The sequence below is a fragment of the Balearica regulorum genome, unplaced genomic scaffold (assembly GCF_011004875.1).
Source record: "Balearica regulorum gibbericeps isolate bBalReg1 unplaced genomic scaffold, bBalReg1.pri scaffold_34_arrow_ctg1, whole genome shotgun sequence".
Taxonomy (NCBI): Eukaryota; Metazoa; Chordata; class Aves; order Gruiformes; family Gruidae; genus Balearica; species Balearica regulorum.
In genome coordinates this window covers 159758-186754 of record NW_022679072.1, presented here as the reverse complement: position 1 = coordinate 186754, position 26997 = coordinate 159758, and the positions used below count along the sequence as shown (strand labels likewise).

Sequence of the window (26997 nt, the reverse complement as noted above, 5' to 3'; positions counted from 1 at the left end):
CGCCCTGGGGGGGAGCTGCGCCAGCTGCCCTGGTGCCCCCAGGGGCCCTGGCACCCCCTGCCAGACAGTGGCCTGTGCCAGCTGGTGGGTGTCAGGGTGGAGCTGGGCAGGCTGGCAGGACACCGGCAGCCCCGGGACAGAGGGCAGCACGCCGGCAGTGACCGGTGGCGGCATGGCCGGGGCGGTGAAGGTCACACCGGGCACCTCCAATGCCATGGGCAGCCGGAGAGGGAACCTCTCTGTTGGGGGAAGAGAAGAGGGGTGATGGGGTGAGAGCCGGGGCAGAGGCAGGTGGGGGGTTACCTGGAGTGGGGCAGGAGCACCAGGAGGAGCGGGAGCCTGCTGCTGTACCTGCCATGGCAGTTGGCCAGTGTGGGCTTTGTTTGGGGCAAACGGTGTTCTAGGGGTTCCGTCCCCACGGCGATCATTCCGCCAGCACCTGCTTCAGCCAGCCTTGCCATGGTTTGATTTTTCATACCACAACAACTTCCCATCTCAATGATTTCCCATCCTGCTGATGATTTCCTGTCCTGAATGATGGTTTCCCATCCCCACCACGGTTTCCCATCGCCACGATGATTTCTCAGCCCCGTGATGGTTTCCTATGTGAACGGTCTCCCATCGCCAGGATTTCCCATCCCAAGCACAGTTTTTGGTGGGGGGAGGTGAACTTCCTGACCAAGGGGAAGGGATGGTGCCGGGACCATTGGCCCGTGGATGCTGATGCGTGTGTGCTGTCCCATCCCAGCCCGGAGGTGGGGATGGCGGGGGTTGGGGCGCTTTTGGGTTGTTTTTGTCCTCCCCCTCTCCGCCCCAGGGAGCACAAATGCTGCTTCCAACTGTGGTGGAACCGGTGCCGGTAGCGGTACCATGCGGCCATGGTGGGGAGCCATCACCAAAAGTTGGCAACTGGGCTGTGCCGACCAAGGAGAGAAGCTGGAATACAAAGTATAGCATTCCAAGAGGAATTCTTGCGTTTGTGCGCATGAGGTGTCCCATTCAAACTGGGGCATCCCAAATGCCATTTCAGACATGGTTCTTACACCTTTCAGGCACTGAGGCCCAACGCGACTTGACCAATCGCTGCTTAACACGCACACGCACAGACACGCACAGACAGAGACACATGCACACAGAGACAGAGGCTGCTGTTTTGCAAAGCAACTCGAATTCTGTGGTGTCATCACCCACCCGCTTCTTTCTCGATGCAGACGTCCCTGGAGTCAGTCTTGCTGCAGTTCCCTATCCCTGACGCCAGAGAAGGGGAGGGTTCACCAAGGTGTCGAAGGGGCTGGGATGCTGGCGTGATCTGGTAGTCCTGGGGTACCCTTTCTTCTTCAGGGTGGGGGGCTGTCCTTCTCCTTGCAAGGGCCTGGGGCCCTTCATTCATGCTGACTGAACCGTGTCTGTGCAGTCTGCATTGTCAACTAGATAGATCTTACACAAGTTCTTTCAGTTTTATACTATAAAGACGAATTGGTACAAGAGTTAGGGAATGCGTGTTTCCTACCAGTGCCTCCTTTCCTTTTAACTGTCAAGGGCACACGATACTACTCTTCTTTTAGTCTGAAGTCGAGTGCATAAGGTAATAGACAATGTAAACACAGCCATATATTTACAAATGAAAACAAGAGAGTGAATACAATAACCCAAATCCTTTCAGTTCACAGTCCTCTACGTAAGTCTGTGGGCCAAGAGGTTAGCCATCCAAATAGACTGATGGGACATCCCTGCCTTTCTTCATGTAATATTTCGAAATGAGTCTTTATCTTGTTTCTCTCTGTTTCATTTTTCTGGTCTTGATTTACATAAAACCCCCCGCAGCCGTGATTCAATAACGCACATAGTCTGTCCTGTACTTCTACAAGGTCGTCTAGGGCTAATCGATTCTATATTACCACTTGTTATAATAATTTGATTTCTTCCTGTTCTACTATCTGTGCTTTCGTTAATGGATTTTTCTAATTCTCTTGAGACAGTTGAACTAGTAACTGTACTGGTTAACCGGTAACCTAACCTGTACTGGTGCTTGGGGTTATTCCTCACTAGGTGCAGGACCCTACCCTTGCCCTTATTGCATTTCATTGGAGTCCTCTCCGCCCAACTCTCTAGCCTGTCTGGATCTCACAGAATGGCAGCACAGCCTTCTGGTGTATCAGCCACTCCTCCCACTTTAGTATCGTCAGCAAGCTTGTTGAACTCCATCCAGGAAGAAATCTGCAGCATGATGGCTTATTAGAATAGGTTTGATGTGATGGATTCTGGAGAATGTCCCTCCCCTGCGCAGTGGATGTGGCCTGTAGTAAGGTTTTGGAAGAATTTGTGGAGGAATACCAAATGCCTTTAGGTCTAGGAACAGATCTATGCAACATTCCAGGCATAAGACTCCCCTGTTCATCTGTGTGGTCCTGAGATCTCAATTGTCCATTTCCATCTATTCTGTTAATTTTAAGGCTCTGTTGGCGTTTCCAGTTCCCAGCCCCGACAGAGGGAGCAAACCTGACCATAGGTTTGCTCTCCCAGCGTACTCAGGGGTCTCTTTTCAGAGTAGCGACAAACCCTTCTTGGCGGAAGGGCGGTATCCTTCCTTTCTTCAGTGAAGGCTCGTCATGTCGATTCCAGTCCATGTACTACGGAGAACTCTGTGGGACAGACACCCAGGAGAGGTGGTTTCTGGTAGAGGATGGGCTTTTAGTGCCTGTCCAACCGTCAGGCTAATTTGCCTCTGCGGCTGTAGTTTTGACTGCGGCTATGGCCGAATTATGGAATGAATATGAGTAGTCCATATTCCACCACACGCTTATAAGCAAGGCTACCATATTAAACCCTAGGCTTCCAAATCACTCTTAACAGGAAAAACAGACAGACACAAATAGCAAAAATAACTATCATTTGGATATAGAGGACAGCACAGAAATCAGAAGGGTTTCCTGTCTCCGGAAGCCCCCAAGGCATTTAAAGATCTAAACCAAGCACTCGTGGAAGCTCCCTCGTTAGCCCTGCCAGACTACAAGAAGCCTTTTATATTATATTTACCAGAACAAAAAGGAATAGCTGGTTGGCCCAGAAACGTCTGCAAGCCATTGGTTATTATTACTCGGCAGAACTAGCCCTTGTAATTCAAGGCAGGATTTCATGCACTAGGGCTGTGTCACCAGCAGCTGTGGTGATTGAGAAAGCCAGAAGGATGTCCTGGGGCACCTCCTAATGCCATTGGTTCGTTCCTTAGCTTTTAGTCCCCCTCTCTAGAGTTCAAGCAACTGTGGATGTGCCACAGTTGGGAAGTGCATTGGTCATTGGCTTCTTTGACTGAACGTCCCATAAATGCAACAAGATACACTCAAACCCCCTGAGATGTCCCTTTCCTTCACTGGCCCCGCGGTGTGGGCAGCCAAGCGCCACATGGCAGAGCCCACTGCATCTCCCGCAGGCTGTCTTGCCCTGGCTGGCTGCTGACAGGAGGGGGCACTGGGTGGTGGCAGCCTGGGGGGTGACAGGACACCAGGTGATGATAGGTTGAGGGACACCAGTGGCACGGGGCAGTGACAGGCACGGGGCTGATGGCCTGTGACGTTGTCACCGAAACCCGGGAATAAACCTCATAACACCAATGTAGTGTTAAAAGGCAGACATTCTTTACTGCAGCGCTGGATGCACGGGGGATAGCTCCACCCAACGTGCACGACAGGTGATTGCCAACACACAGGTTATATAGAATCAAAATAGACCTCTTCATTATTTTTCCAAGAAAAGGCAGTCCTATGATAATCATTTCTTAGAATTGATTTACATAGTCTCCTCCCCATCACGCATGCTCAGTGATTTGAGTCGGTGGTCCTCAAGGGGTCTCTGGTGGTCGTCAGTGGTCGCGCACCCGTGTCCGCTGGATAACCCTCTTGTTGCGGGCCTGCGCAGTATCCTTGCTGTGGGTGCACCTGTCCATAACAACTTACTTCATAAGATTAGTATCTCCGAACCTGTTGTTTGGTTTGGTAGGGACTGTACATGGAACATAGCAGCGTTGTACCTTGCCATGGTCACTTAGCTCCATTACCTATTACCTTGGTTACAAACTAATTATCTCCAACTGATTCTATAGTTTCTGTCTCATGGCCCCTATCCCACGGTTACATTTCCCCCCTTTGGAAGTTTTGAAATAATCACTTTTCAATACTTCCACTCATATTTTCCTATCCTAGACACATTACAGATGTTCGTAACCTTGTAACCATAGCATCTACACCCCAGCTTGTCTGCTCATGTTTCTCTTTTGCAAGTTCTAATGTAACTTGTGGAGTTACTATTACTTGATTTTCTGGTGTTACCCACCATCCTTCCATATTCTGAGATGCTTTTAAGTGCTCTGCCAATTGCTCATCTAGTTTACTTTATCTTGCTTTTAAATTTGGAATTTTCATCTGTTTTACTGGTAGTAGTGCAAGGATACCTTGTTCTGCAGGCATCTTTGCAGCTTTATCTGCCAATCGATTACCTACCTTTACAGCCGTCTGACCAAATTGATGAGCCTTGCAATGCGTTACGGCCACCTCCTTCGGTTCCTGCACATCTTGTAGGAGTTGAAGAACTTCCTCCTTATGTCTTATTGGTGATCCTTGGGCTGATAACAGTCCTCTTTCTTTCCAGATGTGTCCATGAGCATGGACCACACCAAATGCATATTTGGAATCCGTCCATATGTTTACCCTTTTCCCTTCTGCCATCCGTAAAGCCTGCTTTAGCGCCACCAATTCTGCTTTCTGCGCTGATGTATTTGCTGGTGGAGTCCCTGACTCCAATACCTTGTTGGTGGTAACAGCAGCATACCCGGCCATTCGCCTTCCTTCTTGCAAGAAACTGCTTCCATCCATAAACAGTTCCAGATCAGGATCCTTCAAAGGCTCATCCTTCAGGTCCGGTCTGCTGGAATAAACTTGTTCAATGGTTAGCAGGCAATCATGTTCCAATTTCTCGGTAGGATTTTTCTGTTGACATTGCCGGATTTACAATTGCTGTGGTTTTTAATCCCACATCATCTTGTTCCGATAGGACAACCTGGTATTTCAACATTCTGCTAGGGGATAGCCAGTGACCCCCCCTTTTGTTCTAAGACACTTATTACCACAGGTGGTATGTATACCACTATCTTTTGGCCCATAGTCAATTTTCCAGCTTCCTGAATCAGCAGCACCGTTGCTGCCACGGCACACAAACATCCCGGCCATCCCTTACTCACGGTGTCAAGTTGTTTGGAGAAGTACCCCACCGGCCGCTTCCAGGATCCCAGCCGTTGCGCCAGCACTCCAAGGGCCAGGTGTTGCCTTTCATGCACAAACAGCTCAAAAGGTCTGCTTAGATCAGGAGAACCCAATGCAGGGGCCATCATTAATGCCTTTTTGAGTTCTTGAAATGATTTGTGGCATTCAGGTGTCCAAGTCAAGTATCAGTCTTTGGATTCCTTCAGGGCTTCATATAGGGGTTTCACATACAATCCCTAATTTAGAATCCAGAGTTGACACCACCCAATCATTCCCAGAAAGGCTCTCAGTTCCTTTGGGCTGTTAGGTTCAGGGATTGACAAACGGCTTCTTTTCGTTCGTTTCCCAATTGTCTCTGTCCTTGAGATATCTCAAATCCCAAATAAATCACTGCTGCTTTCCCTATCTGGGCCTTTTTTCTGGAAACTCTGTATCCTCCTTGGCCCAGGAAATTCAATAAGCTGATGGTCATTTCAAAACACGTTTCTTTGCTTTCTGCTGCTATCAGGATGTCATCCACCTACTGCAATAGTATACCTTCTCCTTGATTCCATTTCTTCCACATTTCTAACTCTTTTGCCAATTGATTTCCAACTAGTGTGGGGCTATTTTTAAATCCTTGAGGAAGTACAGTCCATGTTCGTTGTGTTTTTTGTCCTGTAGCAGGACTTTCCCACTCAAAAGCAAAGATGCTTTGACTTTTTGTATCCAGAGGTATGCAAAAGGCGGCGTCCTTTAAATCCAGCACAGTAAACCATTTATGTTCCTCTTTCAAAGAGGTCAGTAAAGTGTACGGATTGGCCACTACTGGGCGTATATCTTGAACTGTCGGGTTTATGGCCCTTAAATCCTGAACTAATCGATATTCCCTGCCTCCCGATTTCCTTACTGGCAATCTAGGGCTATTGTATTCTGATTCACATTCTACTAACAGCCCATATTCTAAAAATTCTGTAATGAATCCCTCTAATCCCTTCCGAGCCTCCCACTTAATAGGATACTCTTTTTGTCTTACCGGCTTGGCCCCAGGTTTTAAAGTCACCTTTACTGGTTCTGCCTGTTTGGATCGTGCCGGAACTTCATTTGCCCGTACCAAAGGGGTTACTGCATTGTCCACTTCTTCTGGAATCTGTTCCTCCTTGGAGGAATCCTGTCACGTAAACACTCTCACCTCTATGGCTTTTGATTCTGGTATTAGCAGTCTGATTTCTCCATCTTTAAAAGTTATTTGTGCATCTAATTTGCTTAATAAATCTCGTCCCAATAAAGGCAACGGACATTCGGGCATGTACAAAAAATCGATGTGTTACCCAGTGTTTTCCCAGCTTACATTTTAACGGTTTCAAGAAAGGCCTGTTCTCTTTTCGCCCTGTCGCACCAACGACCTCTGCTGATTTATGGCTACGTTTCACTTTCCATGTTTATTATTCTCAGTCAAGATTGCCAGAATTGTTCCATCCCTTTGCATTTGTCTGACTTCTTTTTCTTTTTTTTCTCTGTTGTTAGTCCAGGCTACTTCAAGCATTTTACCCAAGTCTCTGGACTCAGCTCCTTCCAGTTTCTGGACCTTTTTCTAGGGCCAATTGTCCCATAAATATAGAGGCCAATTGTATAGCTTCCTCCGGTTTTTCTGGGTCCAAATTAGCATATTTTCTAGCAGTCACCTTTAGTCTTTCCATAAAGGCTGAAGGGGACTCATTTAATTCTAGTCTCACTTCATAAAGTTTAGACCAATTAATTGCTTTTGGCATTGCATGTCTAACACCAAACAAAATCCGCCTCTGAGATCTAGTCAGCATCCCTCTGGGTCCTGGTTGATTAGGGTCCCACTCAGGATTTGTGGATGGAAGATCTGGTCCACTGTCCCTTGTGTAATCCCATTAGCATGGGCTCCTTCTACTTGCTTTCTGGCCGTACTTAATACCATTTTCTTTTCAGTGTCTTCCAACAAAGTATCCAAAATGACTTGCAAATCCTCCCAGTCAGGGTTTTGGGTTCTGGTTATTGTTTCCACTACTTTGGCAACCCTCTCGGGATCATCCCGCTAAGTGCCTGCAGTTTCTTTCCATGCTCTTAAATCAGTTATTGAGAAGGGAACTTTGACCATTACCGGACCCTCGTTACCAACTGCCTGTCGAAGAGGGGCCTGGAGGGGAGTTAATCCGTCTCCTCCCCCTCTTCCCCTTGTCCTCCCGGCAACCGGGCTGAATCCTTCTGCCTCCCCTTCCACAGGAGGGGCAGAAGCATTATTAGCCTCCAGATTTTGATCCCCTGGATCATTTCCTAGCCTTCTATGAGGTGCAACCAATCATTCAACATCATCTTCTTCAAATTCACATTTAAAACACCATTTACCGATATCACAAGCCGAGCAACCCTTTTCAAATTCTTATCAGGTTCCTGCCCCTTTAATGCCATTACTGCAGAACTAGGTGAAACCAATTCACATTGCCGTTGCCATTCCGGATGATTTCGCAGTGTGAAAAACAAATCTACACATGCCAGTTCATTCCATTTACCTTCCCTCTTACAAAATAGCATCAATTGCAACATTGGGTTATACTGCAGTGTCCCATTTTCCGGCCACTTTTCCCCACTCTCTGAAGTATGCAGTGGCCACCAGTGATTACAATATTCAACCAATTGTTTCCGAGTCAAAGGATCAATTCTTCACAGGTCTGTCCAGTGTTCCAAAATACATCCCAGTGGTGTTTTTCAGGGGATTGGTTTCTTACTCGGAAAAGTACCCGTCTCCCAGGGACTTAGTGGTTGTGATTGCGCACTATCACAAGCACTTAGTCAGAGGGACCCCAACCCGTGTTAGAGCTCCCGCAGGGATTTCCCCTGCCACCGGAAATCCCAGGGATTTCTCCTGCCACCAGAAATCCCAGCCTTGGAGGCTTCCCCTCCCCGGTGGGCCCTGCTCCACAGGCTTTCGCCTAGCAGAGACTTTTACCTGAGACATCTCCCTAGCCCAACTCTGTGCAGCTTTCCCCGCGCCTTACGAGCAGGCTCTGGTGGGACTCCAACCCACGGCTTCAGTGGGACTCCAACCCACAGCTTCCCAGGGGTACCCGTGCTCTTGGTGCGGGCTTGTCCTGCCACGGTGGTAAGAGCAAATAGTCAAAAGAGCAAATGTTCAAATCAACTAAGAATGCCTTTACCTCCCCCAGGGGTCTTGCTCAGAGCTCTTCGGTCCGGGGATCGAAGGTTCTCCCCGAGAATTCCCCGGTGCCAGCTGGAGGTCCTGCGATCTCACGTATCCGTCGAGGTTCAAAATCCAACTGATTCTCTCTCACGGCCCCTATCCCATGGTTACACCAGCACATTCTGCGTGGGAGCAGACGCTGTATATTTTCCGTTTTGGAGCTGGAGCCTGGCTAGAGTCAGAGAGAGTGTTGGGACCGTCAGGTGGTTAGGATAGCGCAGATCCCCAGCGTTGGTGGGGCGTTTCAAGGGAAAATTGAGCTTTCCGTCCTGGCACATTCCGTCCTGAACAGATGCTGTACGTTTGGGAGGTATGCTCTGGCGAGCGTGAGAGAGAGAGGGAACCGTTAAGTCCAAAAACTGATTTTGGAGAGGCCTTGCAACAGGGTTTGTGAGCCAGGCTTTGCCTCATACCTCTCCTCCTGCTTGCTGGCCATGGCTGCTCCTGGCTCTGCCACGGTGGAGAGCACAGCAGGGGTCTTTCAGGAGGCACATCTGTCTGGCATGCCACGGCCACCTCTATTCCACGGTCAGCAGGCTCTTCCGAGTGCAGCTCTGGAAAGCCAAAGCATGAGGAATGATGTGCGTTGGGGTCAGCTGAGCGTTAAAAGTCACGCCTACACCTGATGACTCAGTAGGGCAAGCTAGATCCAAAGACTATGCTGGAACGCGACTTCTGTGGAGGAAGAAAGGGAAAAACAATACCGCCACAAAAAATGGGCATTGGATGTCTCCGTCAGCCCTCTGATGCCATGTGCTCTGCAACCCCTGTGCCCTCCTTGAGAAGGATTCCTAAAACACCATGTCACACCGAAGAAGTCAGACCACTAGGTCTCACCGTGAAGAAGAACAAACGCTTCTTGGTTGAGTCTGTAGTTGAGTAGTGACAAGGCAAATGCAATGGAAGGACACTGACAGCCCATCTGCTATCCGTCTATGTTGAAAACATGCTTCTCTCTTCATCACCTCATCTTCCTGAGAGGAAAAGGCAGAAAAGGGAAAACACAATCGACTGGGTCAGGACAAGCATGTTCTCTTCCTACCCCTGCCAGAGAAGCCCTTGAGGAAACAGCACATCTGAAACGTGCCTGCTTGATGGGAATTGTACCCGTCTCCTACAGCAGAGCTACGAAACCTTCCTCAGCACATCAGAGAATGATAAAATAAGGGCTATTCAGTACACCAGATGATCTACGCTCGTCAGTGGGAAAGGCACGAGACCAAAGCTTCCCCACCAGCCCAGGTCAAACGGTATCTCAGCGGAGAAAAGCCTCTGCGTGGCTGGGCAGCAGTGCAGCAGGCTCAGCGGGGCCTGAGCTGTGGGAATGTTCACAAACCTCAGGCCACGTCTGACGAGCCTCTGGCAAGAGTAAAGAAAGCAGCCCTGGCTTGTTTCCCAGAGGGTGCGCTGAAACCTGAGGAAAGGTCGCTGACCCTCTGGAAAAAGGTCACCTTCCTTAGCCTAATTTGTTAGTGTGAAAAGCAGCAAATTCAAGGGTGTTCTAATGGCAATGATTCGAGACCCTTAACTCGAGGTGGTGTTCCCAGCTGCATCAGGAATTGAGGGTAGTAGGTGCAGCTGGATCCATGAGTTTTTGGGTTTAGATGAACTTAAAACCCCTGCAGCATCCTACCTGTCTGCACATCAGCACGCTCCCTGCCACCCTCGGGCTCGGGTGCTTTTGGCTGCGCTGCCTCTGCGCTCGCTGTTTGGCCACCGCTCTTCTCTGGATTTCTGTCTGCCTTTGAGTCTGAGGACAACAACGTGGGATCCTCTGGGCTGAGGGGAGGGGGAAAAAAAAAATCCAGATGACTTCTTGTATGTAAATGCTACTTAGGCTACAGGCTGTCCAGACTTTCTACGGAGAGCTTTAAAGTAGATTTAGTGGGGGATGAGGAGGAGGGAAAGGAAGGAGAGGAGGAGGATGAGAAAAAAAGATGATGAGGAAGAACAGGAGGAGGAAAAACAGGAAGCAAAAGAACAGCAGCTCTCCTCAATCGTGCAGGCCCCTTCATGGGGCCCTCCTTGTTCCAGTGGTGGGTGCCAGAGCACTGTTCCTGCTCTCTCCTCACCGGTGCATTAACTTAATCCGTGGTGTCTGTGCGGGGTCTTGATAATGCTACTGCGTGGGCGCCGTGCATGTGGCTGGCAGGTTCTCGGCATTTTTGTGACTGCTTCTCTTTTGTTTCTTTTGACAGGAAAACCTTGATCGGTACTCCCCAGGAGCTAAAGAAATGCAAAGAACTATTTGGCTGTGTTCTAGCCAAAAGCCTTGTCTTCAACGATGGAAGTGAGCTGAACTGCTGGGTACTTCTCATGCCTGCAAGGATTTTCAGGCAGCAAGGCCAGCTGCCAGGGGTGTGCGAACAGCTCCTCCCGAGCACGGAGAGAGGTGTGGGAAAAAACGGTGCTGTTCCTGTTGGCGCGTACCTTCAGTCGTTGGATTGAAGGCTGTCAGAACCCTGTGTGACGGCACATTCAGGGTGCTCCAGTTGGGCCGGGAGACGGCACGCGTGGGAAAAAATATTTGCCCCTGTAGTTCTGTACTTTGCGACCCAGCCTCCTGCCTCGGTCGGCGCGGGCCGGTTGCGAAGTTTTCGTGACACAGGCTCGGGGCTCCCCTGTGGGCGGGGGGGGGTTGCCAGATGAGGCCCGGGCAGCGCCAGACAAAGGCCATAGAGGGGGTAGAGCGAGCTGGGCAGCCGGTGCGGCGCCAGCTCCGGGATGTCGGCACGTGAGCCCCGGCCAGCGATGCCTGCTCGCCGGCCAGATGCGAGCTGTTTTCTGTGCTCAGCTCTGGCCTCCGAGGCGGCTGCGGCTCCTTCCCAGCGCAGGATCCAGATCACCGGCAATGGTGGTGGAGCCGGGGCAGTGACGGTGGCCTCCGTCCTCCTGGCGTTGATGCTAATGAGCGTGGTTTCTCCCACGGGTGCCTGCCACCCGGCGCGATGCCCTGTCTTCCCATGCTCTCAGTGGCCATCCCCAGCCCAGCTCAGCCACCCCCTGCGTTACGCCCCCCACCCCCCCCACCCCACTGCGCAAATGACCACAGGCAGGGAGGGGCTGCAAAATGAAGACCCAAGTCTTTTAATGAGCGAAGCAAGGAAGAGGGAGGTGGGAGAGGGCCGGGGCTGGAGCGGGTGGGTGCAGGCCTCAGCCTGCTGCTGTTGGTGGGGTCGCCGGTTCCAGGTGGAGGTGGGGCTGGCAGTGGCGGGGCTGTCAGTAGCAGGCTGGGGTCGAGGTGGGGGTAGCGGGTGTGTTGGTGCCAGGCCGGGGTGGGGATACTGGTTGCGGGGCGGTTGTTCCTTTGAGTAGTAACCGCCAGGTTTGGGTTGAGCGGCTGCGTAAAAACTTGTCCCCTCCGGCTGTGCGAAGGACCCTTGCTCGCTGGCATCCCCGGGGGTTCTAGGTGCTTGGCAGGCACATTGCTGCTGTTGGATGCTCTCAGCTTGCTGCTTCCTGCGCGCTGTCCGCTTCCACCCGTCGCTGTCCAGCTTCCCCTCGCGCAGGGTTTATGGATGTTTGGCCACCCGGCGCGCCACCATCTTCTTGCTCATCCTGGGTTGCATGTTGTCCTGCAGGGAGGTCTCCTGCGTCGTGGGGGTGACGGCTGGTGCAGGGTGCTTGGCCTTCTTGCCACCTGCCTCTCCCGATCTGGGCACCACACGGCCCGAGACGACGCCTGGCAGCAGCGGCAAGCAGGTCAAACACACCCGGGGCTGCCTCCGCAGAGCCTCCTCCACCGCTTGGGCCATGAGGGGTGGATGGCGCTGGGGGGGAGCCGGGGGGCTGGGCAGGGGACTCAGGAGCGCAATGCGCAGGGGGCTCAGTAGGGGACTCTCCTGGGGACCCTGGAGGGAATCCTTGCAGGGACTCTGCAGAGGGCTGTCCTCTGACATCTCCTCTGAACTCTCCGGCGAGCCCTCCGCAGAAGTCTCCAAGGGACTCAGCGGCAGCCAGGCGGGGAGGTCTGCCGTCAGCCCGCTCTCCTTCCCCTTGGGGTCCTGCAGGGGAGAGGCCGCCACCCCCCAGAAGGGGTCAGCATCCCCCAGCATTGCCACCGCCAGATGGTCCTCAGGGCAGTTGCCGTCCTCCCCGTCCTCCAAGAAGTTGGGGACATCGTTGAAGGAGGCAGCGCTGGCAGGGCTGTCGGGGCCACCGAGGAGGATGTTTTCGCCGTCCACCAGCATGACGGCCACCATTTGCTCCTTCTTGCAGCCGCCCTCTGCCCTATAGTCCAAGAGGTGGGGGAGCTTGTTGAGGGATGTGGTCAAGTTGGGGACATCGGGGCCATAGGGGAAGGTGCTCTCGCCATCCCCCGGCCCCGCCACCACCGCCCGCTCATTGGGGCAGCCACCCTCTGCCACGTACTCGGAGAGGTCAGGGAGCTCATCGAGGACCTCGGTGGTCAACTTGGCGGTCAAGATGGTGCCCTCGTTTTCCCCTACTTGCGCCACCACCGCTGGATCCTGGGGACACTCGCCGTGCGCCACATCCCCCAAGGAGTCGTGGAGCTCCTTGAGGAAAGTGGTGCTGGCGAGGCTCTTGGGGAGAGCAAGGCCATCAGGGACAGTGTCCTCGCTGTCCCCCAGCCCCGCTGGCACCGCTTGCTCCTTGGGGCAGCCGCCCTCTGCCACGTGCAGGGGGAGGTGTGGGAACTCGTGGAGGAAGGCAGTCAAGCTGGGGCTGTCGGGGACATCGAGGACGGTGTCCTCGCTATCCGCCGTGTTGAGCCAGGCGAGCGTCTGGTTGACGGTGGTGTCGTGTGCCTGCTCAGGAAAGGCCTCGGCAAAGGCAGCTGGCCCCTGCTCGGGCAGATCGGTGGGCTTCCCTGGGGCTGCTGGGGTAGTCACTGCTGCTGGAAAAGCAAACAAACTCAACCAAACCCCGGGGAGATGCAAGCTTTCCTCGGCTTGGCCGCCTACCTGGGCCTCTGCCGCCCCCCCAAAACTCACCTTTGGGCTTCGTGGTGGTGCTGCCGGTCGATGGAGCCGGGGCAGGCTGGTGGGGGCTGGCAGCAGGGTCGCTGTTCTTGATGGTTGCCCCGTCCTCGTTGGAGGCCTCCGACGGCTTCTGGGTTTTGCCGGGCAGGGTGCGGAGCACAGGGGGGCCCTGCACCCAATGCTGAGCCGGGGGGTGGCAGGGTGGGAGGGGTCCGGGGCGGGCAGGGACGTGGAGCACGCAGGAGCCCGTGGAATAGAGGGGCTGCCCCTGGAGCAGGGCCCACGGCCCCAGCCCCATCGGCTGGTGGGGCAGCAGCATCCCCATCACCAGGTGCTGTCCCCAGCCATAGGCAGGGGGAGAGGGAGCAGCCCCAGGGGGGAGCTGCACCCCAGGGGGGAGCTGCACCTCACATGGGAGCTGCACCCCAGGGGGGAGCTGCACCTCACATGGGAGCTGCACCCCATGGGAAAGCTGCACCCCAGAAGGGAGCTGCACCCCAGGGGGGTGCTGGACCCCAGGGGGGCACTTGACCCCAGAAGGGAGCTGCACCCCAGAAGGGAGGTGCACCCCAGGGGGGAGCTGCACCTCATACGGGAGCTGCACCCCACGGGAAAGCTGCACCCCAGAAGGGAGCTGCACCCCAGAAGGGAGCTGCACCTCACAGGGGAGCTGAACCCCACGGGAAAGCTGAACCCCAGAAGGGAGCTGCACCCCAGAAGGGAGCTGCACCCTAGAAGGGAGCTGCACCTCACAGGGGAGCTGCACCCCAGGGGGGAGCTGCACCCCAGAAGGGAGCCGCACCCCAGAAGGGAGCCGCGCCCTGGGGGGGAGCTGCGCCAGCTGTCCTGGTGCCCCCAGGGGCCCTGGCACCCCCTGCCAGACAGTGGCCTGTGCCAGCTGGTGGGTGTCAGGGTGGAGCTGGGCAGGCTGGCAGGACACCAGCAGCCCCGGGGCAGAGGGCAGTAGGCCGGCAGTGACCGGTGGCGGCATGGTCGGGGCGGTGAAGGTCACACCAGGCACCTCCAATGCCATGGGCAGCCGGAGAGGGAAATCCTCTGTTGGGGCCCTCATCCTCACCCAGAGCCTCTCCACCACATCCTTGCTGGCCACCAAGTCCCACGAATCCTAAGAATGTGCCAGCACTGGCAAGGCAGGAAGGCCCCCCCGAACCCTTTCCCTCCCCAGGCAGGAGGGGCTGGGGAGGCTCTTGGGGCGGGGCGGAACACGCGGACACCCCACATTCCCTCCTGGGAGATGCCAGAGAGTCCTTAGCAGCCAACAGCCAGAACGCAACATGGCGCCGCCGCCGCCACCGCCACCACTGCGGCTCCCACCGCGCGGCCCCCGCGACCCCCCGGCACCCCCGCTCCTGCAGACGGTTGTCCTTCCCCAAACCTTCTACCCCCGAGGTAGGGACCCACCCCGACCCCTGCAGCCCGGGGACGCTCTTGGGAGGTCAAGAGCGCACCTGACCACCGGCCATCGCTCCTGTCTCTCCTCCAGGCTCAGCCACCCTCTGCCAACTGCCCCTCCAGCAGCAGCCCTTCCCCGCAGCCTGGGCACCCTCACTCTGGGTGGCACCCCACGGCCCCCAGGCACTACCACCAACAGGTACGGCACCCCTGCCTGCTCTGGCACCCCGGCGCCCACACCACCCCGGCCCCCTGGCACTTCTGGCCTGGGTGCTGCGTGCCCAGTAAATCCAATGCCCCGAGAATTGCCCAAGTACTTGGGGCCATCTCTCCCGCTTCACCTCCTGGGGGCGAGTCTCCTCCCTGCTTTGCATCCCCGGCCCCCCAGCACACCAGCTCACCCTGCGCGGAGCGCCCCGGCCACAAGCTCCCCACGTGCCCGCCACAGAGCCGCGGGACGTCGGCCATCGGGGCCGCCTCGCTGGCTGGCCCTGGAGGGTCCTCCCAGCCCAGCACGGCTCCCTCTCACCCACACAGGTCTGCAGAGGGCTCCGTGCGCCTGCTTCTTCCACCCCCGCGTCTTCCACATCCAGCCGACGGTCGCCAGCGTGCCTCCCCCGGACAGCTCCGTGCTCAGCCATGGCACCGCTGCTCTGCCGGGTGCTGCCCTGTGGGGCCCCGGGGGCTGCACGACCCTCCCGGCCTGGGCAGCCCCTCTGACCCCCCAGGCACAGCCCCCACACCTCGCACCCTACCACCATCAGGGGAGAGCGGAGGCCCCAGCCCCCCCACCGCTGCCCACATACATCCCTGCCTACAGCCACATCCAGGGGCAGCCTGCCCCGATTACCATCTCTGGCATGGCCACCCCTGCACGGGCACACCTGGGCGCCAACGTCCCCCCGGGCCGCGAAGCCCCCCCCAGCCCCCCTGATGGCCCCCACCACCAAGCCCTTGCAGACCCAGATGGAGACTTTGCAGTCTCCCAGGAGGAGCTTCTCAAAGAGGCCCTCAGGCTCTTTGGGGGCTCCCTGGATGCCCTGGGGGCAAGCCAGGACGGGCCCAGCACCAGCCCCATGCCTGGGGACCCCAGGGACATGGGCGCAGAGGGGAGCGCAGTGGTCCCAGCCCCCACGGTGTTGCCGACATCCATCCCCGGCAACCAGCACATCGAGGGGCAGCCTGCCCACACCGACACCTGCGGCACGGCCACCCCTGTGGGGGCACACCCGGGCTGCAACGTCCCCCTGGGCAGCCATGGCTCCCCCAGACCAGCCCTGGGGGACCTGGCAGCAGACCTTCAGGTGTCTGACAGGGAGCTTCTCGAAGAGGCCCTAAGTCTCTTGGGTTGCTCCCTGGACACGGTGGAGGCCAGCCAGGGCGGGCCCGGCACCAGCCCCATGCCTGGGGACCCCAGGGACACGGGCGCAGAGGGGAGCGCAGTGGTCCCAGCCCCCACGGTGTTGCCGACATCCATCCCCGGCAACCAGTACATCGAGGGGCAGCCTGCCCACACCGACACCTGCAGCACGGCCACCTCTGTGGTGGCACACCCGGGCTGCAACGTCCCCCTGGGCAGCCATGGCTCCCCCAGACCAGCCCTGGGGGACCTGGCAGCACACCTTCAGGTGTCTGACAGGGAGCTTCTCGAAGAGGCCCTAAGTCTCTTGGGTTGCTCCCTGGACACGGTGGAGGCCAGCCAGGACGATGCCGGCACCAGCCCCATGCCTGGGGACCCTGCGGACACCGGCGCAGAGGGGAGCGCGGTGGTCCCAGCCCCCACGGTGTTGCCGACGTCCATCCCCGGCAACCGGCATGAGGGACAGCCTGCCCAGCTCACCATCTGTGGCACGGCCACCCCTGCGGAGGCACACCTGGGCAGCAACATCCCCCTGGGCACTGACGACCCCTCCTGCCCTTCTGCTGCCCCCCACGACCAAACCCTTGGGGACCTGGCAGGCGACCTCACCGTGTCCGAGGAGGTGCCTCTCGAAGAGGCCCTCAGGCTCTTCGGATGCTCCCTGGACACGGTGGCGGTCAGCCAGGATGGTCTCAGCAGCAGCCCCATGCCTGGGGACGCTGCTGCCACCGGCGCAGAGGGGAGCGTGGTGGCCCTTGCCTCCTCGGTGTTGCCGACGCCCATCCCCGGCTACCGGCACATTGAGGGGAAACCCGCCCAGAGAAACATCAATGGCACCGCCACCCCTATGGGGGCACAGGGGGGCAGCAACATCCCCCCGGGCAGCCATGACCAACCCTGCCCTTCTCCTGCCCCCCACGACCAAGCCCTTGGGCACCCGGCAGGCGACCTCACCGTGTCCGAGGAGGTGCCTCTCGAAGAGGCCCTCAGGTACTTCGGATGCTCCCTGGACACGATGGGGGTCAGCCAGGACAGCCCCAGCAGCGGCCCCGTGCCTGGGGAGCTTGGTGGCACCGGCACAGCCAGCCCCCCCTGCGACTTTGCCTGGCTCTCGCTGCCCGAGGAGCTGCTCACCCCCGACTACAGCGTCCCCGAGATCACCGACGCCATCCGGAGCCTCCAGGAGCTCTACACCATCGCGATGGAGCCCCAGGAACCGTGGGGGGCTGCGGGGATGGCCCTGCCACCGTCCCAGCCTGCCGCCTGCGAGAAGCGGGGCAAGAAGCGGGGGCAGAGCGCCTTGACAAAGCCGGCCAGCAAGCGCAGGGCTCTGGCAGGCAGCACGGGGGTGGCAGGCGGGGAAGTAGAGCCCGAGCAGGGATGAGGTGGAGGTGGGGGGAGTGGGGGATGGGGGAGGAGGGGTGGTGTGTTTGGGGCGGGGGGGGGGATGGGGGGGGTAGAGTAGCTTTCATGGGACATTACAACTCTAGTGTGTTGTCAATTAAAAGCTGTTTCTCCAGAACCGCTCCCTGCCTGTGTGGGAGGGGGAGGGAGCGCGGGGGCCACCAGGAAACGGCACCCAAGAGGTGCCAAAGCCCCGCTGAGCCCCAGATCAGGGCCCGCGAGCCCCGAAGGGCGCCGAGCCACCCCAGGGCCGAGTCACCGCCAGCGGGGCACGCAATGGCGGGGGGGGGACTCTCCCCCGTCCCCTTCCCCGGGGGAAGCAGCCCTTTGGCGGGCGAGCCAGGACAGACGGGTCCCTGCAGGACTCCTTGGCCTTGGTCAAGTTGCCTGGTGAAGCCCTCTTTCGATGGTGGAGACGCCTGTCAAGAGGGCTCCCTGCAACTCTGCAAGAAGGCAGCTCTTCAGAACAGCGTTTTGTGACCACCCAGGCAAGCGAGGTGCAGACCTGCTCGGTCCCAGCTCAGTAGGCAGTCTTTATCTTCTTTCTCCCCGGATCCCTCTTCCCCCGCAGAGCGGGACTCTTCTTCCCGCGCGTTTCTTAATCTCAAACCTGGGAAGAAGCAGCCACAAGCGGGAAGAAAGGGCTCCTCCTTCCCTCGGCCTCCAGCCACAGAGATAGATGGCCGGCGGTCACTGCCAGCTCTCTAGGTTGCTGACGCAGCACATCCAGCCTGCTCACCACCTTGCAGGGCTCTGTCAGGTAACTGGTGACACAGTCAAGAGCCCCCCCCGGCTCCCTGGCAGTCCCTCCCTCATGCAGCGCCTAGATGTGTACAGAGCCAGCTCTGGCCCACGCCTCATCGGTGCACCTGCTCAGCAGGGCTTGTCCCAGCCCCGAGCTCCGCAGAGCCCTTTGCGCCAGAAAGTCCCTCCTCTCCTCCCCCTGGCTCCAAGGAGAAGACATCCCAGAGACTCCTCAGGGACTGCAGTCTCAGCAAAGATGGCGACATGTCCCCAGCAGCACTTGTACAGGTCGGGTCTTGGAACCAGCCTTCAAGAGAGGCTTCTTGGCTACAAGTCAAGGCACAGCAAAACTCAGCAGCTCTCTTTTGAAAGTTCGTTCTTTTGGCCATCACCCCATCTGGGTCTATGATCATGTTGGGAGATTAAAGCACAACCCCTCTTCCCCATTAATCCAGGCGAGGACAGGCAGAGCCAGCAATAAGAAGGAACACACAGGGAGGTACCTGGAAACCCTTCCTTTAAGAAGGGATTCTCAAATAACCTCAGAGGCAGGCAAGGTCCGGCAACACAGCCCTGCCAAGCAGGAGCTCAGAAGCCACGCAAATGGACTCACGCGGGCAGCACGCGGATCCCCCAGGACGCACGCGGAGAGCAGCAGGTTCCTTGCCACGTTAATCCTCGTCTGTGGGTTCTGCAGAAGATGTGGCTGACGAGGCCAAGGAAAGGAGCTCCTCCCTCACAAAGGCAGCAAGCCTTCCCACCGCTCCACGGAGCTGCCTCAAGGAAACTCCCTCCTCTGCGTCTCGTTCACCACCAGCAGCCCTCCCTTAGCATGAACAAGACCTGCACTCTTGCGCAACAAGACTTGCCCTGGCCTTTCACCTTTTCCCCAAGCCGCTGGGAATGGGACCCAGGCTACAGCCGTGTTTGGCCTGAGCCAAGACACCTTCCTCCGGGCTTCCTCTGTAGCCGAGACCACCGCACGCAAGCGAGGAGCTCCACGCAAGGCCGGCGCCGTGGAAGGCTCTGCCTTGCCCAAGTGCTACGCCGACGGTGGCAGGCCAAGAGAAGCCAGCTCCCGAGTCCTCTGAGAGGACCTCAGAAGGCTGCCAAGGAGCCCTGGAAAAAATGTCAAACTTACCGGCAGCAGGCAGTTTAGTACAACTCCAGCGCCATCGACGGCGAGGAGAAAGTCCTTCTCATCGGGAGGATCCTCTTTCGGCTCATAAGGAAACTAATGCCCTTGAAAACAAGGTCGTAATCCTCTCCGAGCCCTGCGCCCCAGCTGAAGAGCACCCTGATGGCACTCGGGAGTTCCTTCACTAGCTTCTCTGCAAGGGTCGTCTTCAGGGACAGCGGAGAAGAGCCCGGGCCGCAATTTTGAGCTCACCTGCAAAAAAGGGCACAAGAGGAGCAAGGTCAGGTAGGCAGCAGCTCTGCAGACTGAAATACACTCTGAGGAGCTGCTCAACCATCCCGTCGCCCACCAGTCCTTCGCCATTCACAACTAGCAAGTCTAGGAGGGCTCGGTCTTTCCGAGCAGGCTCCCTGATGGCTTCTGACAAAAGAAGTTCTCTCCCACAAACTTCAGGAATTTCCCAGACCTGCTCCTCACAGCAGTACGGTATTCCCAGCTGGGGTCTGGGAAGTCAAAATCTGCACCATCAGGACAAGGGCTGCTCGGGCAGAGATTTCTCCTCACGGCCTACGGAATAAGTCCGCAGCGCGGGCATCCCGGCCGGGCCATCGGCAGCAGACACCCACTACAACAGCCGCTTTGTTTTCCATGCCCCTCATCCTCACCCAGAGCCTCTCCACCACATCCGTGCTGGCCGTAAGGGCCGTACCCTCCAACCTCTCCCTTACACAGAGTGCGACACCTCCACCTCGCCTGCCCTGCCTACCCCTCCTGAACAGCCTGCAGCCTCCATGCCAGCACTCCAGGCGTGACACTCGTCCCACCAAGTCCCACGAATCCCAAGCACGTGCCAGCTCTGGCAACGCAGCAAGGCCCCCCCTGAACCCTTTCCCTCCCCAGGCAGGAGGGGCTGGGGAGGCTCTTGGGGCGGGGCGGAACACGCGGACACCCCACATTCCCTCCTGGGAGATGCCAGAGAGTCCTTAGCAGCCAACAGCCAGAACGCAACATGGCGCCGCCGCCCGCCACCGCCACCACTGCGGCTCCCACCGCGCGGCCCCCAGCGACCCCCCGGCACCCCCGCTCCTGCAGACGGTTGTCCTTCCCCAAACCTTCTACCCCCGAGGTAGGGACCCACCCCGACCCCTGCAGCCCGGGGACGCTCTTGGGGGGGCAAGAGCGCACCTGACCACCGGCCATCGCTCCTGTCTCTCCTCCAGGCTCAGCCACCCTCTGCCAACTGCCCCTCCAGCAGCAGCCCTTCCCCGCAGCCTGGGCACCCTCACTCTGGGTGGCACCCCACGGCCCCCAGGCACTACCACCAACAGGTACGGCACCCCTGCCTGCTCTGGCACCCCGGCGCCCACACCACCCCGGCCCCCTGGCACTTCTGGCCTGGGTGCTGCGTGCCCAGTAAATCCAATGCCCCGAGAATTGCCCAAGTACTTGGGGCCATCTCTCCCGCTTCACCTCCTGGGGGCGAGTCTCCTCCCTGCTTTGCATCCCCGGCCCCCCAGCACACCAGCTCACCCTGCGCGGAGCGCCCCGGCCACAAGCTCCCCACGTGCCCGCCACAGAGCCGCGGGACGTCGGCCATCGGGGCCGCCTCGCTGGCTGGCCCTGGAGGGTCCTCCCAGCCCAGCACGGCTCCCTCTCACCCACACAGGTCTGCAGAGGGCTCCGTGCGCCTGCTTCTTCCACCCCCGCGTCTTCCACATCCAGCCGACGGTCGCTAGCGTGCCTCCCCCGGACAGCTCCGTGCTCAGCCATGGCACCGCTGCTCTGCCGGGTGCTGCCCTGTGGGGCCCCGGGGGCTGCACGACCCTCCCGGCCTGGGCAGCCCCTCTGACCCCCCAGGCACAGCCCCCACACCTCGCACCCTACCACCATCAGGGGAGAGCGGAGGCCCCAGCCCCCCCACCGCTGCCCACATACATCCCTGCCTACCGCCACATCCAGGGGCAGCCTGCCCCGATTACCATCTCTGGCACGGCCACCCCTGCACGGGCACACCTGGGCGCCAACGTCCCCCCGGGCCGCGAAGCCCCCCCCCCCCCCCCTGATGGCCCCCACCACCAAGCCCTTGCAGACCCAGATGGAGACTTTGCAGTCTCCCAGGACGAGCTTCTCAAAGAGGCCCTCAGGCTCTTTGGGGGCTCCCTGGATGCCCTGGGGGCAAGCCAGGACGGGCCCAGCACCAGCCCCATGCCTGGGGACCCCAGGGACACGGGCGCAGAGGGGAGCGCAGTGGTCCCAGCCCCCACGGTGTTGCCGACATCCATCCCCGGCAACCAGCACATCGAGGGGCAGCCTGCCCACACCGACACCTGCGGCACGGCCACCCCTGTGGGGGCACACCCGGGCTGCAACGTCCCCCTGGGCAGCCATGGCTCCCCCAGACCAGCCCTGGGGGACCTGGCAGCACACCTTCAGGTGTCTGACAGGGAGCTTCTCGAAGAGGCCCTAAGTCTCTTGGGTTGCTCCCTGGACACGGTGGAGGCCAGCCAGGACGATGCCGGCACCAGCCCCATGCCTGGGGACCACCGCGGACACCGGCGCAGAGGGGAGCGCGGTGGTCCCAGCCCCCACGGTGTTGCCGACGTCCATCCCCGGCAACCGGCATGAGGGACAGCCTGCCCAGCTCACCATCTGTGGCACGGCCACCCCTGCGGAGGCACACCTGGGCAGCAACATCCCCCTGGGCACTGACGACCCCTCCTGCCCTTCTGCTGCCCCCCACGACCAAACCCTTGGGGACCTGCCAGGCGACCTCACCGTGTCCGAGGAGGTGCCTCTCGAAGAGGCCCTCAGGCTCTTCGGATGCTCCCTGGACACGGTGGCGGTCAGCCAGGATGGTCTCAGCAGCAGCCCCATGCCTGGGGACGCTGCTGCCACCGGCGCAGAGGGGAGCGTGGTGGCCCTTGCCTCCTCGCTGTTGCCGACGCCCATCCCCGGCTACCGGCACATTGAGGGGAAACCCGCCCAGAGAAACATCAATGGCACCGCCACCCCTATGGGGGCACAGGGGGGCAGCAACATCCCCCCGGGCAGCCATGACCAACCCTGCCCTTCTCCTGCCCCCCACGACCAAGCCCTTGGGCACCCGGCAGGCGACCTCACCGTGTCCGAGGAGGTGCCTCTCGAAGAGGCCCTCAGGTACTTCGGATGCTCCCTGGACACGATGGGGGTCAGCCAGGACAGCCCCAGCAGCGGCCCCGTGCCTGGGGAGCTTGGTGGCACCGGCACAGCCAGCCCCCCCTGCGACTTTGCCTGGCTCTCGCTGCCCGAGGAGCTGCTCACCCCCGACTACAGCGTCCCCGAGATCACCGACGCCATCCGGAGCCTCCAGGAGCTCTACACCATCGCGATGGAGCCCCAGGAACCGTGGGGGGCTGCGGGGATGGCCCTGCCACCGTCCCAGCCTGCCGCCTGCGAGAAGCGGGGCAAGAAGCGGGGGCAGAGCGCCTTGACAAAGCCGGCCAGCAAGCGCAGGGCTCTGGCAGGCAGCACGGGGGTGGCAGGCGGGGAAGTAGAGCCCGAGCAGGGATGAGGTGGAGGTGGGGGGAGTGGGGGATGGGGGAGGAGGGGTGGTGTGTTTGGGGCGGGGGGGGGGATGGGGGGGTTAGAGTAGCTTTCATGGGACATTACAACTCTAGTGTGTTGTCAATTAAAAGCTGTTTCTCCAGAACCGCTCCCTGCCTGTGTGGGAGGGGGAGGGAGCGCGGGGGCCACCAGGAAACGGCACCCAAGAGGTGCCAAAGCCCCGCTGAGCCCCAGATCAGGGCCCGCGAGCCCCGAAGGGCGCCGAGCCACCCCAGGGCCGAGTCACCGCCAGCGGGGCACGCAATGGCGGGGGGGGGGACTCTCCCCCGTCCCCTTCCCCGGGGGAAGCAGCCCTTTGGCGGGCGAGCCAGGACAGACGGGTCCCTGCAGGACTCCTTGGCCTTGGTCAAGTTGCCTGGTGAAGCCCTCTTTCGATGGTGGAGACGCCTGTCAAGAGGGCTCCCTGCAACTCTGCAAGAAGGCAGCTCTTCAGAACAGCGTTTTGTGACCACCCAGGCAAGCGAGGTGCAGACCTGCTCGGTCCCAGCTCAGTAGGCAGTCTTTATCTTCTTTCTCCCCGGATCCCTCTTCCCCCGCCGAGCGGGACTCTTCTTCCCGCGCGTTTCTTAATCTCAAACCTGGGAAGAAGCAGCCACAAGCGGGAAGAAAGGGCTCCTCCTTCCCTCGGCCTCCAGCCACAGAGATAGATGGCCGGCGGTCACTGCCAGCTCTCTAGGTTGCTGACGCAGCACATCCAGCCTGCTCACCACCTTGCAGGGCTCTGTCAGGTAACTGGTGACACAGTCAAGAGCCCCCCCCGGCTCCCTGGCAGTCCCTCCCTCATGCAGCCGCCTAGATGTGTACAGAGCCAGCTCTGGCCCACGCCTCATCGGTGCACCTGCTCAGCAGGGCTTGTCCCAGCCCCGAGCTCCGCAGAGCCCTTTGCGCCAGAAAGTCCCTCCTCTCCTCCCCCTGGCTCCAAGGAGAAGACATCCCAGAGACTCCTCAGGGACTGCAGTCTCAGCAAAGATGGCGACATGTCCCCAGCAGCACTTGTACAGGTCGGGTCTTGGAACCAGCCTTCAAGAGAGGCTTCTTGGCTACAAGTCAAGGCACAGCAAAACTCAGCAGCTCTCTTTTGAAAGTTCGTTCTTTTGGCCATCACCCCATCTGGGTCTATGATCATGTTGGGAGATTAAAGCACAACCCCTCTTCCCCATTAATCCAGGCGAGGACAGGCAGAGCCAGCAATAAGAAGGAACACACAGGGAGGTACCTGGAAACCCTTCCTTTAAGAAGGGATTCTCAAATAACCTCAGAGGCAGGCAAGGTCCGGCAACACAGCCCTGCCAAGCAGGAGCTCAGAAGCCACGCAAATGGACTCACGCGGGCAGCACGCGGATCCCCCAGGACGCACGCGGAGAGCAGCAGGTTCCTTGCCACGTTAATCCTCGTCTGTGGGTTCTGCAGAAGATGTGGCTGACGAGGCCAAGGAAAGGAGCTCCTCCCTCACAAAGGCAGCAAGCCTTCCCACCGCTCCACGGAGCTGCCTCAAGGAAACTCCCTCCTCTGCGTCTCTTTCACCACCAGCAGCCCTCCCTTAGCATGAACAAGACCTGCACTCTTGCGCAACAAGACTTGCCCTGGCCTTTCACCTTTTCCCCAAGCCGCTGGGAATGGGACCCAGGCTACAGCCGTGTTTGGCCTGAGCCAAGACACCTTCCTCCGGGCTTCCTCTGTAGCCGAGACCACCGCACGCAAGCGAGGAGCTCCACGCAAGGCCGGCGCCGTGGAAGGCTCTGCCTTGCCCAAGTGCTACGCCGACGGTGGCAGGCCAAGAGAAGCCAGCTCCCGAGTCCTCTGAGAGGACCTCAGAAGGCTGCCAAGGAGCCCTGGAAAAAATGTCAAACTTACCGGCAGCAGGCAGTTTAGTACAACTCCAGCGCCATCGACGGCGAGGAGAAAGTCCTTCTCATCGGGAGGATCCTCTTTCGGCTCATAAGGAAACTAATGCCCTTGAAAACAAGGTCGTAATCCTCTCCGAGCCCTGCGCCCCAGCTGAAGAGCACCGTGATGGCACTCGGGAGTTCCTTCACTAGCTTCTCTGCAAGGGTCGTCTTCAGGGACAGCGGAGAAGAGCCCGGGCCGCAATTTTGAGCTCACCTGGAAAAAAGGGCACAAGAGGAGCAAGGTCAGGTAGGCAGCAGCTCTGCAGACTGAAATACACTCTGAGGAGCTGCTCAACCATCCCGTCGCCCACCAGTCCTTCACCATTCACAACTAGCAAGTCTAGGAGGGCTCGGTCTTTCCGAGCAGGCTCCCTGATGGCTTCTGACAAAAGAAGTTCTCTCCCACAAACTTCAGGAATTTCCCAGACCTGCTCCTCACAGCAGTACGGGATTCCCAGCTGGGGTCTGGGAAGTCAAAATCTGCACCATCAGGACAAGGGCTGCTCGTGCAGAGATTTCTCCTCACGGCCTATGGAATAAGTCCGCAGCGCGGGCATCCCGGCCGGGCCATCGGCAGCAGACACCCACTACAACAGCCGCTTTGTTTTCCATGCCCCTCATCCTCACCCAGAGCCTCTCCACCACATCCGTGCTGGCCGTAAGGGCCGTACCCTCCAACCTCTCCCTTACACAGAGTGCGACACCTCCACCTCGCCTGCCCTGCCTACCCCTCCTGAACAGCCTGCAGCCTCCATGCCAGCACTCCAGGCGTGACACTCGTCCCACCAAGTCCCACGAATCCCAAGCACGTGCCAGCTCTGGCAACGCAGCAAGGCCCCCCCTGAACCCTTTCCCTCCCCAGGCAGGAGGGGCTGGGGAGGCTCTTGGGGCGGGGCGGAACACGCGGACACCCCACATTCCCTCCTGGGAGATGCCAGAGAGTCCTTAGCAGCCAACAGCCAGAACGCAACATGGCGCCGCCGCCACCGCCACCGCCACCACTGCGGCTCCCACCGCGCGGCCCCCGCGACCCCCCGGCACCCCCGCTCCTGCAGACGGTTGTCCTTCCCCAAACCTTCTACCCCCGAGGTAGGGACCCACCCCGACCCCTGCAGCCCGGGGACGCTCTTGGGGGGGCAAGAGCGCACCTGACCACCGGCCATCGCTCCTGTCTCTCCTCCAGGCTCAGCCACCCTCTGCCAACTGCCCCTCCAGCAGCAGCCCTTCCCCGCAGCCTGGGCACCCTCACTCTGGGTGGCACCCCACGGCCCCCAGGCACTACCACCAACAGGTACGGCACCCCTGCCTGCTCTGGCACCCCGGCGCCCACACCACCCCGGCCCCCTGGCACTTCTGGCCTGGGTGCTGCGTGCCCAGTAAATCCAATGCCCCGAGAATTGCCCAAGTACTTGGGGCCATCTCTCCCGCTTCACCTCCTGGGGGCGAGTCTCCTCCCTGCTTTGCATCCCCGGCCCCCCAGCACACCAGCTCACCCTGCGCGGAGCGCCCCGGCCACAAGCTCCCCACGTGCCCGCCACAGAGCCGCGGGACGTCGGCCATCGGGGCCGCCTCGCTGGCTGGCCCTGGAGGGTCCTCCCAGCCCAGCACGGCTCCCTCTCACCCACACAGGTCTGCAGAGGGCTCCGTGCGCCTGCTTCTTCCACCCCCGCGTCTTCCACATCCAGCCGACGGTCGCCAGCGTGCCTCCCCCGGACAGCTCCGTGCTCAGCCATGGCACCGCTGCTCTGCCGGGTGCTGCCCTGTGGGGCCCCGGGGGCTGCACGACCCTCCCGGCCTGGGCAGCCCCTCTGACCCCCCAGGCACAGCCCCCACACCTCGCACCCTACCACCATCAGGGGAGAGCGGAGGCCCCAGCCCCCCCACCGCTGCCCACATACATCCCTGCCTACCGCCACATCCAGGGGCAGCCTGCCCCGATTACCATCTCTGGCACGGCCACCCCTGCACGGGCACACCTGGGCGCCAACGTCCCCCCGGGCCGCGAAGCCCCCCCCAGCCCCCCTGATGGCCCCCACCACC

The 26997-nt window shown here is 59.2% G+C and overlaps 1 protein-coding gene and 1 long non-coding RNA gene across 2 annotated transcripts in view; one reads left to right on the top strand and one right to left on the bottom strand.

Moving 5' to 3' along the window:
- LOC142599783 (E3 ubiquitin-protein ligase RBBP6-like) overlaps nt 1-26997 on the top strand; it is a 172835-nt gene that overhangs the window by 35393 nt on the left and 110445 nt on the right. The gene's annotated exons all lie outside the window — the stretch shown is intronic.
- Nucleotides 1-26997, bottom strand: part of LOC142599787 (uncharacterized) — a 90365-nt gene that overhangs the window by 48362 nt on the left and 15006 nt on the right. Inside the window, exon 2 of the long non-coding RNA XR_012833251.1 lies at nt 10097-10242. This is a non-coding gene — a long non-coding RNA (uncharacterized LOC142599787). The remainder of the gene's footprint in view (nt 1-10096; nt 10243-26997) is intronic.